At 39.9% G+C, this 12,300-nt stretch overlaps 1 protein-coding gene across 2 annotated transcripts in view; it reads left to right on the plus strand.

The window, feature by feature from the left end:
- Positions 1–8,048: 8,048 nt before the first annotated feature.
- FAM49A (family with sequence similarity 49, member A) overlaps positions 8,049–12,300 on the plus strand; it is a 41,119-nt gene continuing 36,867 nt past the window's right edge. For both annotated transcript variants that reach the window (XM_010566651.1, XM_010566652.1), the window contains exons 1-2: positions 8,049–8,100; positions 9,901–9,969. The gene's annotated coding sequence lies outside the window, so the exon portion shown is untranslated. The remainder of the gene's footprint in view (positions 8,101–9,900; positions 9,970–12,300) is intronic.

Consider the following 12,300-nt stretch of genomic DNA (forward strand, 5'->3'; position numbering starts at 1 on the left):
AGAAGTCCTTGAGGCCACTTGCTCTGCAGTCTTACGGTGACTTTCAGTGTACAGTAAAGCAAGAATTGCCTGACTTCCTTTGATATATTCTAACAAAAAACATAGCCCTCCCACTGATGAGGATCACATTTTCTCCATAGAACGAAGGCAATTAACAGCTCTAAATAAGATCCTGCTTCTGCCGTGGGTTACTAGGTGGTGTTTGATGGGCTCCTGGTTGGGCATCGGAGTGTGCAGCCAGCACCAGGATGGTCTCGAACTGTCAGCTTCAACTGTGCTGCCTGCTGATGTCCTGCATGTGCATTCAAAGCTGTCTCCGAGTCAATGATTCACAGTATTGATCAGCTTGGGTTTCGTCAGCCTTGTACGTTCCCTTTACTTACTGATGCTGTGAAACGATTTGACATGGGGGCATGTAAATCAGCTGTCTCTCTTCTTGCTCAGTCTAACACGAGACGTTTTAGAAATCACAGCAGAATGGATCTACCTGTGGAAACCAGACTTTTTTCTTTGGCAACTGTGAAAAGTGGAGAACTTCGACCCAAGCATTTACTTTCTTATGAAATTAAGCATTTTGTCAAGGAGTCCAAAGGGAGCTGGAGAAAATGAAGTTCTCAGTAACGAGCAGTCATTTCCTAGCGTCATCCTTTTCTAGTGTCACCATAGGTATCCCGGGAACAGAGCAAAAGGACCATGCTAATTCTGGATCTAAAGTCACTTTTTCTTTCAAGATGGTTTATTAATTATTTTTTTTCCACATCAGAACTAGGATGTAGGCCAAGATCTGTGAGAAACAGATGTCTGTTGCATGCCAGCAGTGTTATCATCGCTGGGATTTAATAAATTTGTTACTTCACTTATGTGGGAGCGGTTTTGGTGTGTTGTAGGTTTTTGGTTGTTTTTCTTGGAAGATCTGATAGTGAGTTTTCTGGTTAATTGGAGTGATGGTCTTTAGTCGACTGTTGATGTCACTGTTGGGTGGATTTGTCATCTTTTCATCTTTTTGAAAGACAGAAATTGTACCTGTAGTTCAAGGCACTATGATTAAAGTATTCCCACGTAAACTGGGGCGTGGGAGTTCATCATCTGGGACTATTAGGCTGGAACAGATGGTTATTAGGTGGACTCACTGGACCGGATTGGCAGCCAGTACTCCAACAGTTATAAATGGTTTGTCAAGGTTTTACAGAAGAATATGCAGTTTTGTCAATACTGTGGTGTGTTGACCCTGGCTGGATGCCAGGTGCCCACCAAAGCTGCTCTATCACTCCCCTCCTCAACTGGACAGGGGAGAGAAAATATAATGAAAGACTTGTGGGTTGAGATAAGGACAGGGAGAGATCACTCGACAATTACTGTCACGGGCAAAACAGGCTTGACTTGGGGAAATTAATTTAATTTATTGCCAATGAAATCAGATTAGGATAATGAGAAATAAACCCAAAATCTTAAAACACCTTCCCCTCTCTCTTCATGGGCTTAACTCTACCCCTGATTTCTCCATATCCTCCCCTTGAGCAGTGCGGGGGGACGGGGAATGGGGGTTGTGGTCAGTTCATCACACGTTGTCTCTGTTGCTCCTTCCTCCTCACACTCTTCCCCTGCTCCGGGGTGGGGTCTCTCACACAGCAGACAGTTCTTCACAAACTGCTGCAATGTGGGTCCCTTCCGCGGGCTGCAGTCCTTCAGGCACAGACTGCTCCAGCGTGGGTCCCTCACGGGGTCACAAGTCCTGCCAGCAAACCTGCTCCAGCGTGGGCTTCTCTCTCCACGGGGCCACAGGTCCTGCCAGGAGCCTGCTCCAGCGCGGGCTTTCCACAGGCTCACAGCCTCCATTGGGCACCCACCTGCTCCGGCGTGGGTTCCTCCCCGGGCTGCAGGTAGAGATCTGCTCCCCCGTGGACCTCCCTGGGCTGCAGGGGGACAGCCTGCCTCACCATGGTCTTCCCCATGGGCTGCAGGGGAATCTTCGCCCCGGCGCCTGGAGCACCTCCTCCCCTCCTTCTGCACTGACCTGGGGGTCTGCAGGGCTGTTCCTCTCACGTGTTCTCACTCCTCTCTCCGGCTGCAATTGCAGTTGCTGTTGAGAAGTTTTTTCCCCCTTCTTAAACCTGTTCTCCCAGCGGCGCTACCACCGTCACTGATGGGCTCGGCCTTGGCCAGCGGCGGGTCCATCTTGGAGCCGGCTGGTATGGGCACTATCGGACAAGGAGGGAACATCCAGCAGCTTCTCACAGAAGCCAACCCTGTAGTCTCCCTGCTGCTGGAACCTGGCCACGCAAACCCAACGCACAATACTATTCATCACATTTTTAAGAATACTCCAAGGTAAGCAGAGTTGGGAATGAAGAAGCATGTAGTGAGATGATCTGTAGGTAAGGGGTTGTGAAAGTGGTGTATGTTTTTGTACTGTCAGTGTAATTTTTCAGTATCCTGTGGTACTGCATAATCACTTAGATCTATACAAAGTTTTAAACACAGTGATTCTTGCTAAGTATAATATTTACATCCACATTTGCACCATGGTAGTTGTGTTTTCCTTTGGAAAATTTTTATATGCCTCTGTTGCATTTACAAAGACTTCTTGCTTGTGTTTCTTTTTGTGCAAAATAAGAGTAAATGTTTTTGATTCAGGTTTGCATGAATTTTTTTGAAGTAAATAAGTTGGGATTTCCGACTTAGAAGAAAGAAAACAAATTTGTGAAGACATATATAAGTATGTGAATTATTGAAAAAAACCACAGATTTGTTCCTGAAATGCTAATCTTGTAAAGTGAATTTCTCCCTTGCCCGCTACCCTGATGTGGGTAAAGTTTGGAGAAGCAGTCTCAGCTGCTGTGCATTGGGATGCCGTCAGTAGAGCTATGCCTGCTTTATACCAGCTGACAGTCAGGACCAATGTTCTACTGGCAGCAGTCCAGGCTTGCTGAAATGAAGAAGTCAGATGCTCATCTTCAGTCTGTCTGAACACATTAAAAAACTCCAAAACCTAGAGAGTACATATTTTCACGTGTGCTGCATATAATACATGTAGAAATAAAAAGGCTCAACTGTTACACATTTATTTGGTTCTGTTCTCTTGGTTTGAAGGCAACTATCACCTAGGTGAAGATGTGATATTAAAGGCAGAAGCTATAATGCCTGGAAAAGGTGACCTGTTAATTCTGAAATGTATTGGCTACATATGGAGTTAACTTCTAAAATTATGTTCTCCAGAAGGAACTGGGTACTATAATTGTGATGCATTTTCATAGTAGGAACTAAATAAGGAATGGATATGGCATGCGACTGTACTGTTACATTTTTAGTACTGTTCGTGACACAGTTTTGTCCTGTGCCAACTAACGCTTTCCCAGATAATGCCCAGGCATAGTTCTGGGGTTAGGAGAGACGATGGATTGTTTCCAAAAGGCTCTTTGGATCTGGCCAGGCTGTTTTGGAGGGATAGGATTTTAGTTGTACAGCCACGAGCTCTACCATGCTCACTGGTTCCAAGCTCAGAGTGTGTCTGTGTGCCCTGATCTGTTTTATTTTCTGACATATATGTGGCCACAGATCCTGCTTTCCAGGAAGCTGGGATTCAGCAGCTTCTTTGGTAAGGCAATGGCAGGATTATCTTTCTTTGTGTGCTTAGAAAGGTAAGAGAAAAAAATTCTGTCAAACCTGAAAGTGAGAAGGTGTGTCTGGAAAGCTGGAAAAATAATCCAGAGCAACTTGAAATCATAGAATAATTGAGTTTCGTATTGTTGTTATAAGAAAAGCCCTAGGGAATACACAGGTGTAATTAGCCATTTGGAAAGTGCTCGTTTAAAAAAAAAATTATGAAGAATTAAGGCCTGGCATTTTAAATCAAAATGAATAAATGAAATGTAAGCAGATGGCATCTACAGTGTCCTCAACCAGAGGATGTATATCCTGGCAGTAGTGTAAAATTTATCCCTGTCCTAAGCTTTGCCTTCTGTTAACTAAAGGAGCAGTAGCAACCTGCTTGCGCAAACCTGAGTTGTCATGATCCTTAGGAAGTTTTGTCTGGGGAATCCCTGTCTCAAGCAGATGTTTCGGTCCTCTTCTAATTGTCTGATTGCCTCCTCTCAAGGAGGTGCAAATCTAACTTTATATTTAGCAAAACCTGTAGGGCGTGGGAGGTTTTTTGTCTGGTTTTTTTGTGTTGGGTTTTTTTTTTTTTGAAGCAGTGTTAAAGCTATTGGCATCCTAATGACTTAGCAGAGTCTGATCCAAGAGACAACTTATGGGTTGACTCTAGTCCGTGGAGCGCTTCCATCTGTCTCACCACCTCTCTTCTATAGGAGATGAGGAATAGCTGTTGGGATGACGTAGGCTGCCTGGTGAACTGGCCACATATCCCTCCACCTGGAAGTGGTCCAGCGATCAGAAACTGAGCTCCTGGTCCCCACGTGGACAGTGACAGGCCAAGTGCCATTCCTGGGCTGGGAATTCCTGGTTTGGTTTGTGGTTTGCGGGTTGCGTGGGGACAGAATCAAAGCTCTGGTCAGGATGCTCTAAGGATGAACTGTCCTGAAGTACCTGTATTGCCATCAACATCTCTTGCATCTTTCTGCATAATATTTAAATAGTACGAGCTTGGTAGTAAAGGCTTTAATGAGCCTGTGCTTTTTCAGTACATACATTGATAAGTGTGCTCTGCTGCTGCTCCTTTTTTATTTTTTATATCTTAAATCAAAATATAGACTTGTTACTTCATTCTGGAACATAGACTTTCTACTTCTTGAGAAAGGACTTCTAGAACATGAAGTAATATTGTGGTTGCATAGTTAGGATTCGAGTCTGGCCTCTGACGCACACATCTTATTTAACGCTTCTGTTTCACCTTTGAACTACAAAATTATGTAGTCCATTCTGTAATGCAACTTCACTTAACTCTTTATTTGCAAGTAGAATTAATTTAGCATCTTTGCTATTTACGCTTTGTTGAATACTGATCATACAGCCTTAATTATTTCTTACACAGCAGGAAACTTTCAAAGTAGCAGCTGTGTTTTGCCTTAAGTCAAATTGGTTGTGGACTACAACTGCTCAAATCCCTGGGTGGATAATAAGCTTTACTCCCAGCAGGTCACCCAGACTACTGTGCTGAGGGTACTGAACTGACTTCTGTGTTTCATTGTATAAATGCATTTTAACTAGGGATAAATTGACTTACTGGATGTTACCAAAACAGTAGAAGAGAATTTTCTCTTCTGCATGAACATGTGATGCTTTGCCTCCTTGTTGACATCCTTCCTTTAAAACAGCATTAAGGTTTTTGCTAAGGTTTCCAGAGTGTCTATTTATTTCTGTCAATTTTTATCACGCTGGTGTTTTCAGAAATGATTCTCCTGAGGAGAAGAGCAGTTGCTCATAAACATGTTCCTTCACCCCGTGTTTAGGTCGGATTGTTGTAAGGAATATCTTGGTATTTAGTTATTTTATAAACAGTGTTGTCCCTCTTCATTCGCCCCGCTTTCCTATGGAAGACTGTGATATCAATCTTCGACTGTTTATCTCCACTTTGAAAGGAATATTCCTTTTTAAAGACCCAAAACTGGAAATTTGAAGCTCTTTCAGTCAGAGTAGTTTATCCTCTTTCTCTCCCATGGCACTTGCTTTTTCCCACTCAATGGCATCTCTCTCAGTCCAAATGTCTTACCTCGATGAACTTGCCTTGCAGCCCGTTCCACGGAGTTATTGCTTGCAGAACAAGTGCTTCCTGGCATCTGTTCATAGCCTTCTTTTAATGCATGTTTCATACCTGTTCATTGTATTAACTATGAATTGGACTGACATTGTTTTTACTTCTCATTTGAGATTGTTTTAGTTTGATTTTGTTTCAGACCGAAAGAAATTCGGATATCTGGGATAAATTTTTAAAAAGGTTAAAGAACAGACTTCCAGAATGTAATGCGTATTTTGTTAAAAATCTAATTCAGTGCTAGCTACTACTTAAGTTGTGCTTAGGGTAGCTATGCTGTATAAGTTGTAAAATTTTTGTAATTTCATGGTTCAGCTGAACAGGAGATACTCCTTGATAGTTGCTGGTTTTTTGTTTCCAAAATTTAGGTTTTCTATATAAAAATGCAGTTCGACTTCCAAAGTTATTGTGCTATTGTCTACTTCCCAGCCACAGTCTGTAAGCTTTTTATGGGTATATTTTGCACCTGTTACATGAGAGCTTATTGTTGCCAGCACTGTTAATTTTCTCCAAATAAGCTAAGTTACGTAACAGAACAAACTGGTCTAACATAAAAATACAGAAATTATGAATATAACTGAAGAAAATTCTCATTTACCTTTCTTTTGGTCTGTGTTAGATCTCAAGATTTTTAATTAGCTCACTAGGCTTATGTGCTCTGATGAACATACAGGGTTTTTTAAACAATCCCATTGTCTTGTTTTGCAATATACAAATTCTACAGTATCTATCAAATATATTTTATCTTCTGCTCTTGCTTCTACTTCACAGCTTTTATGCTATTTCATTTCTTATAGCAATCTTCCATTTTTATTCCATAGAGTTTTAGCCTGGATTTTTTTCTGTTCCACTTGCAAACAGTTTAAAGGTTTCTGGCAATTTTTTACCATAATTAAACTTGTAAGTCTTGGTCTATAATTAATTAATTCTCCTGAAAAACATTTCTGTTCAAATACTTCTGTAGAATTTGGTGAGATATGTCCTGTGCATTTGAAGGGAATTAAGTGGTTGTTCACTCTCAAATTATGATCTTTGAAATTGTATATCCATTTAATACTTCCAGAAAGAAGTGGAAATTTAGTACCTTTTTCCCCTTTTCCCTTTTCTTCTGTTTTCTTTCTTGTGATAATGGGTTGTGAATTCAATTAAACTGTATTGCCTGTGGCTTCAGTGACTAAAAACTGATCTTTTCACACTGATGAACTCCTTCTGGAGTGGATCAAATAAATGGATCAGGTCATGGCTCAAATAAATACAGTTCTGCAGGTGTCTGCTTTGGTAGGAGATATTTAATTGATTAATTAATGTATTTAAGGTATTTAGCTAACAAATACTTTCCTCCCCTTTCTCAAACTGACGCAGGGTCTTTTTTTGTGTTGTGATATTCCTCCAAAGCCAGTTTATGTTATGTCAGCATAGTCTGTGCTAGACTTGCCCTTTCAAAGCTTAATTCTACCTTTTTTATTTCTGACAACCACCTAAATTTCACAGTCCTCCTTCTTTACCTGCAGTGTTTCCATTTCTGTTCTTTCCAGTCTCTTCCTCCCACCGGTAATCCTTTCTCCTCATTTTCATCCACTCTGTTCTATCTATCACCTTCACTTTCTCTCATTTCTGGTAGTAAATCTGCTTTGGTTTCTGTTTAACATGAATCTTGCTGCGTTGTTGCTTAACCACTCTTTCCAGTTAACCTTAATTACATGAAGCTTGCAAAATACCTAAACGCTTAGTAGCTTGGGAGTTAACATGGTCTGGTAAGTGGGATACCCTCTTTGAAACTTTCTCACTGATGCTCATTTAATTAGTGCTGGTGTTCCTGAGTCCTTCAGACTTGTCATTTTTGTTTTTGTTGGGTCAAGAGGGAAGGGGTCATGTTTTCATATATCTTCAACCAGTAAAATGCTGTAGAAAATGATGGTATCTAGAGCTGGGTTTTGCAACCCAGTAGGGCTGGAGGCTCAGAAGTTGTCTCTTACTACATCACCGCTCCATAGGGAATGGTGGTTTTCTGGGTTCTGTGAGGTGCTTCCACTTCTTCCCCTGTCCTGAGGTGTTCCTGCTTTGCCCGTTCACTGATGCCTCCTTCCTGGCTTCTTTCCCATGTAAGCTGCATAACTCTCTGTGATGTGCTGTACTATGAGATTAATTGACCTTTTGCTCTGGGCATAAGGCACAGTAGAAGATACCTTGCAGCAATACTCATTGCTTTTTTTTTTTTAAAAAAAAAAAAGGGAAATTACTACGTTTTGAAGGCATTTAAGTAACTTTTCTGATTTTTACTTGTTATTAATGAAACTGTTTTAATTACTAATTCTTTTTAAAAAATTTTTAAATCCACAGATTGCAGCCCCTATCTAATTATCAGGAGGCTCTGGATCATCTTCAACAAGGTAAGAGTCAACTTCAGTACTTTTTGTCTTGCACAGAACACCTGTCTAGCAGATTTGAATGTCATAAATGATAAATGAATACTCAGCCTCCCTTGAATGGCATCCTGTTACGTAGTTTTACTGTTGCACCTAACTGATGTTTTCAAAATGCTATCTGGGCATAATATTCTCACCTTGAGGTTTTTATTTGTTTGCTTTCCTTATTATAGAACAACAACTGAGAATTCTTCTTCCCATGTACTTTTTCATTTACTCCACTGTTTGTTTTGAATCATTTCACTGTTAAGTGTTCTGGTCTGTGAAAACCCTTGGGACAGAATTGGCTTAGGCAGAGAACAGGATTTGTTCTCATCCCTTTTGAAGTCCTAATTCTGTGATTTATTTTTTTTTTTACGCCTTCTACTGCCATTTTTTTTTTCTTTCAAATCTTGAACAGGTTCCCATTAAACTCTCTGAAATATAAGTTCTAAAACCCCTCCGTTGCTACAGAACTGGAGAGAATGTGCAGCCAGCAGCAAACTAAAGCAATGCTGAAAATAGACTTTTTTCCCCTAGAGAAAGGGAGTTTCCTGACTTGACCAGCTACTAATTGGTACAAAGGTTTGTTTACACAGAGGAGTTATTCCTAATTAGTTCCCTATGTGGGTGCTCTACTTGGGAAATTAGTGTTACATTCTGATTTAATTTAATATGCTTTTATAATGAATTGTTATAATTGGCAGTAAGGAACGTATTTTTAGAAGGAAAAAAAAATCTGCACCATGCCACCTGTGAGTTTTAAAAGATAATTCCTCTTTAGACAGCCATCAAGCACTCCTACTATTTTGAAATTAAATGAATAAAAATCCATCATTAGATTAGAACTAGTTTTTAGTCATAACTTTATAAATATAGCTGCAGAAACACAACCACATGTTTTTTCAAAGTCAAAGCTTAATTCATCTGATTTATGGACCTCTGTTTTTCCATAGTTGTGAGGACAGTGAACCAGAATATTTGGGAAGAATGTTTATGGAGTTTTATTAGTGTTGTTGAGGTTATGGTTGAAATGGAAGATCACTTCCAAACTTTTCTGCAGTGGATTTCTTTTTCTTAAGTTGACTTCACCTTTGTTCTGGGAGCAAACTTGTGTCTCTGTAACTTATTTTATTTAAAGAGTTGAAAAAGTAACATAAGAACAGCTGTCCTTATAGATCCTTATGAAGAACCTGGTCCCCTTGGTTTTTCTCTCGGCCTCCCCCCTCAACACTTGCAGAATGAAATGATCACTGTTAGGCATCTAAATTACATTCTTTATTTCAGTAGTTTCAAAAGATTGGAAAATTCATTTCTGAACTTAAAACCGCTTTAACCAGACTTCTTTCAATGTAAATATTGTTTCAAATAGATATAGCCTTTATTATAAATTGCTAAACGTTTTGGAAATGTATTCGCATTTTCATTATTTCATTATTATTTCTTTCAATTCCTAATATAATGCATACCAGTATCAATGAACATTATTTTCTTTGGCTGTACCAGTCTTGGCAACAGCTTATTATAAAATCCAAATTAAATTGAGTCTGTTCTGCAGAATTACATGGGATAAAATTTAGTTTAAGTACCTGATCATTTCAACCCAACAGCATTTTTGAATGGTATTACTTCAAAAAAATTTTGGATGCTACAAATTTCACTTTGCAAAGAAAATTTCCATTTTTCATGGGTGTTTCCTTTTTAAGATAGAAAGTTCCATCTAAAAATTGAGATAGGGAAAAGCACAGTGATCCCAAGTGTAATCTTGAATGTTTTTTATCACAGACGGACGTTGAATGTTTAGCATCGCATCTGTGGATTTTTGAATGTGAATTGGAACCATTGTATTTCTAGGTAAGACATAACCAAGTGTTTGTGTTTAGTACCCCCTTTCTTTTATACGTTAATTGTGAGAAAGCTGAAGAGTGCAATATGCTGGACTTCACTTTGTACGGGGTGTTTATGTCTTTGTTGAATGCGTCCACTGTTATTTGAGATTTTACATAGTAACAGTTCAGTTGTCCTAAATTTTTATATTCCCTGAGAGGAACCACACCAGCAACTCTGCATGGTCTGTCTAAGTACAGGATTGAATTTTATGATTGCATGCATCGTCGTTTGATTAGCTTGTTGCCATTCAAAGAGGTAGTTCAGTTCTGTCTGCCCCTTCTCTTGCATCAACACCTATACTCATCTGGGATGTGCTGTTTAGGGAATTTGCTGCTGAAAATCTACAGGATTGTGAAGACTTCTTGGAGGACTCCTTTTCTGTCAGTTTAGACCTCTGCATCAGCTCACTGTGGACTCAAACAAGTACTGGTGTCAACACAAGGAAATCGGTGCCAGTACTTGCATCAACAAGTTGTTTTACTGCCTTTAAACTTCTCACTTCTCTCTGCTCCACGAAAAGGTTTGATACATGAGGAAGACCACGAAGGGGTTGTGAACAGCTGCAGGCTTCAATATCTGAGGAGGAAGCAGAGGGCGACAGGGAAGAGCGAGGAGGTTTTAATCTGTAGATGTCATTACTGGAGAATTTGTCACTGAAGATTACCTTCTTTTTAGTGAAATACTAGAGGTCGTGACAATTTGGCTACTCATGTTTAGCACATAGATTACAGGGAACAGGAGGCAGATCTCAGTGTCACACTTCTCGCGCGGCCTAGCTGCAGTCAGCACTGTGCCAGGACCCGAGGGCTCCAAGTTGCGTACACCGGTTCTGGTGGTTCTGACCCAAACGTGCCGCTGTTCACCAGCCCTTTCTGGACTGCTGGGAAACGTGAAGCAGACGTGACATTTGAGCAGGGTGGTTGCAGCAAGTAACACTTTAAGTCTGAAAGGGAATAATATCTTACCTTATTGTGGGAAATAAGGCCATGCGAGATGGTAACTTAAATCTGGTGGTTTCTTGGAGAGATGGAAACCATCGAGTATGGAGAGGACTTTCTGAGCTAACCCTGCTTTAGTGACAGTGAATGCTGTGATTAATTCCACTGCTGTGAGATGCATCCAACAAGCGATGCAGTGGACAAATGACCACAGAAACTTCAATTTGTTGCAGGTAAAAACAATCCCAACATGGCAGCAGCCTGACTGGCTTTCTATCAAAGCAGCTTTGCAGTACCCAAGTGAACCCAGGGATCGCAGTGGCAGTCTGTCAAAGTAAAGGTGTTTGCTAATCATGTGGATGTTTGTTCAAAAGAAATAAAGCTGCCTGCAGAGGAGTTTGGAACGTGTAGAGATTCATTAATTTAGAGGCCACAAAGGATTCTGGTGAATGTGGAACTGGTGTAGTTGAAAGACAGCAGTATTCCCGTTTCATTTCACTGGATGGGCAGATAAACCCAGGTCCATGGGAGGAGGTGGGTGTGAGGGGTGGAAGAAAAGACTTATTAAGATTAAAGGCTATAATCATAGCTTGACAGTTTCTGCAGTGTAAGAAATTACTCTTCTCTACCTTGTAAACTAATGATGTGATACTTGTAAGGACTGTATACTTAACCAGTGAAGCTTCTTTGTGTGTTTTGTTTTTACACTTTCTTTTCTCCTTTAAAAGGCCTTCCAGCCTTCTATTACGTTACACTGTATGGAATTTAAAATAGGAATTATGTATATGACATACCTATTAAATTTTATAAAGATAGCATTTCAACTTAAATTTAAGGCCATTCTACTTTTTAAATGAAGGATGATCTTTCTGAGCTTGAGAGGAAAGGATCTCAAAAATGAGTGCTCCTCATGGGCTTATCCATGCTAGTGGAGGGGACTGAGATGAGCTGAAGGGAGATCTTGGAGACAGGACAAGTAGAGTGAAAAGGAAGAATAAAAGGAAAAATGGTAGGAATGGAGACGGAACACTCTAACATGTTAGAAGAAACAGGAAATTATGAGAAAAGACTGTGAAAAGAAGAAATAGAGATTTGCTAAATTATTGATTCTTTTAAATGTAGTCCATAGAAAGTTAATATTACTACAGTGTAGTTCACTGCTTTTATTAATTCCATTGGTAGGAAATAATAAACTGGGAGGAACTACAACTGGTAGGAAAATTTTGTAATATTTTTTTTACCTGATAAATTTTTGACGTCCTAACTGTTTGCTATTAGAGACCTTTTACAGATATTAAGACAAACTATTTTTTCAAAATGAAGCCCTTTAAATATGCCTTTAACGACCTTAAAGATT

Source organism: Haliaeetus leucocephalus, unplaced genomic scaffold (assembly GCF_000737465.1).
Source record: "Haliaeetus leucocephalus isolate CR32 unplaced genomic scaffold, Haliaeetus_leucocephalus-4.0 Scaffold217, whole genome shotgun sequence".
Taxonomy (NCBI): domain Eukaryota; kingdom Metazoa; phylum Chordata; class Aves; order Accipitriformes; family Accipitridae; genus Haliaeetus; species Haliaeetus leucocephalus.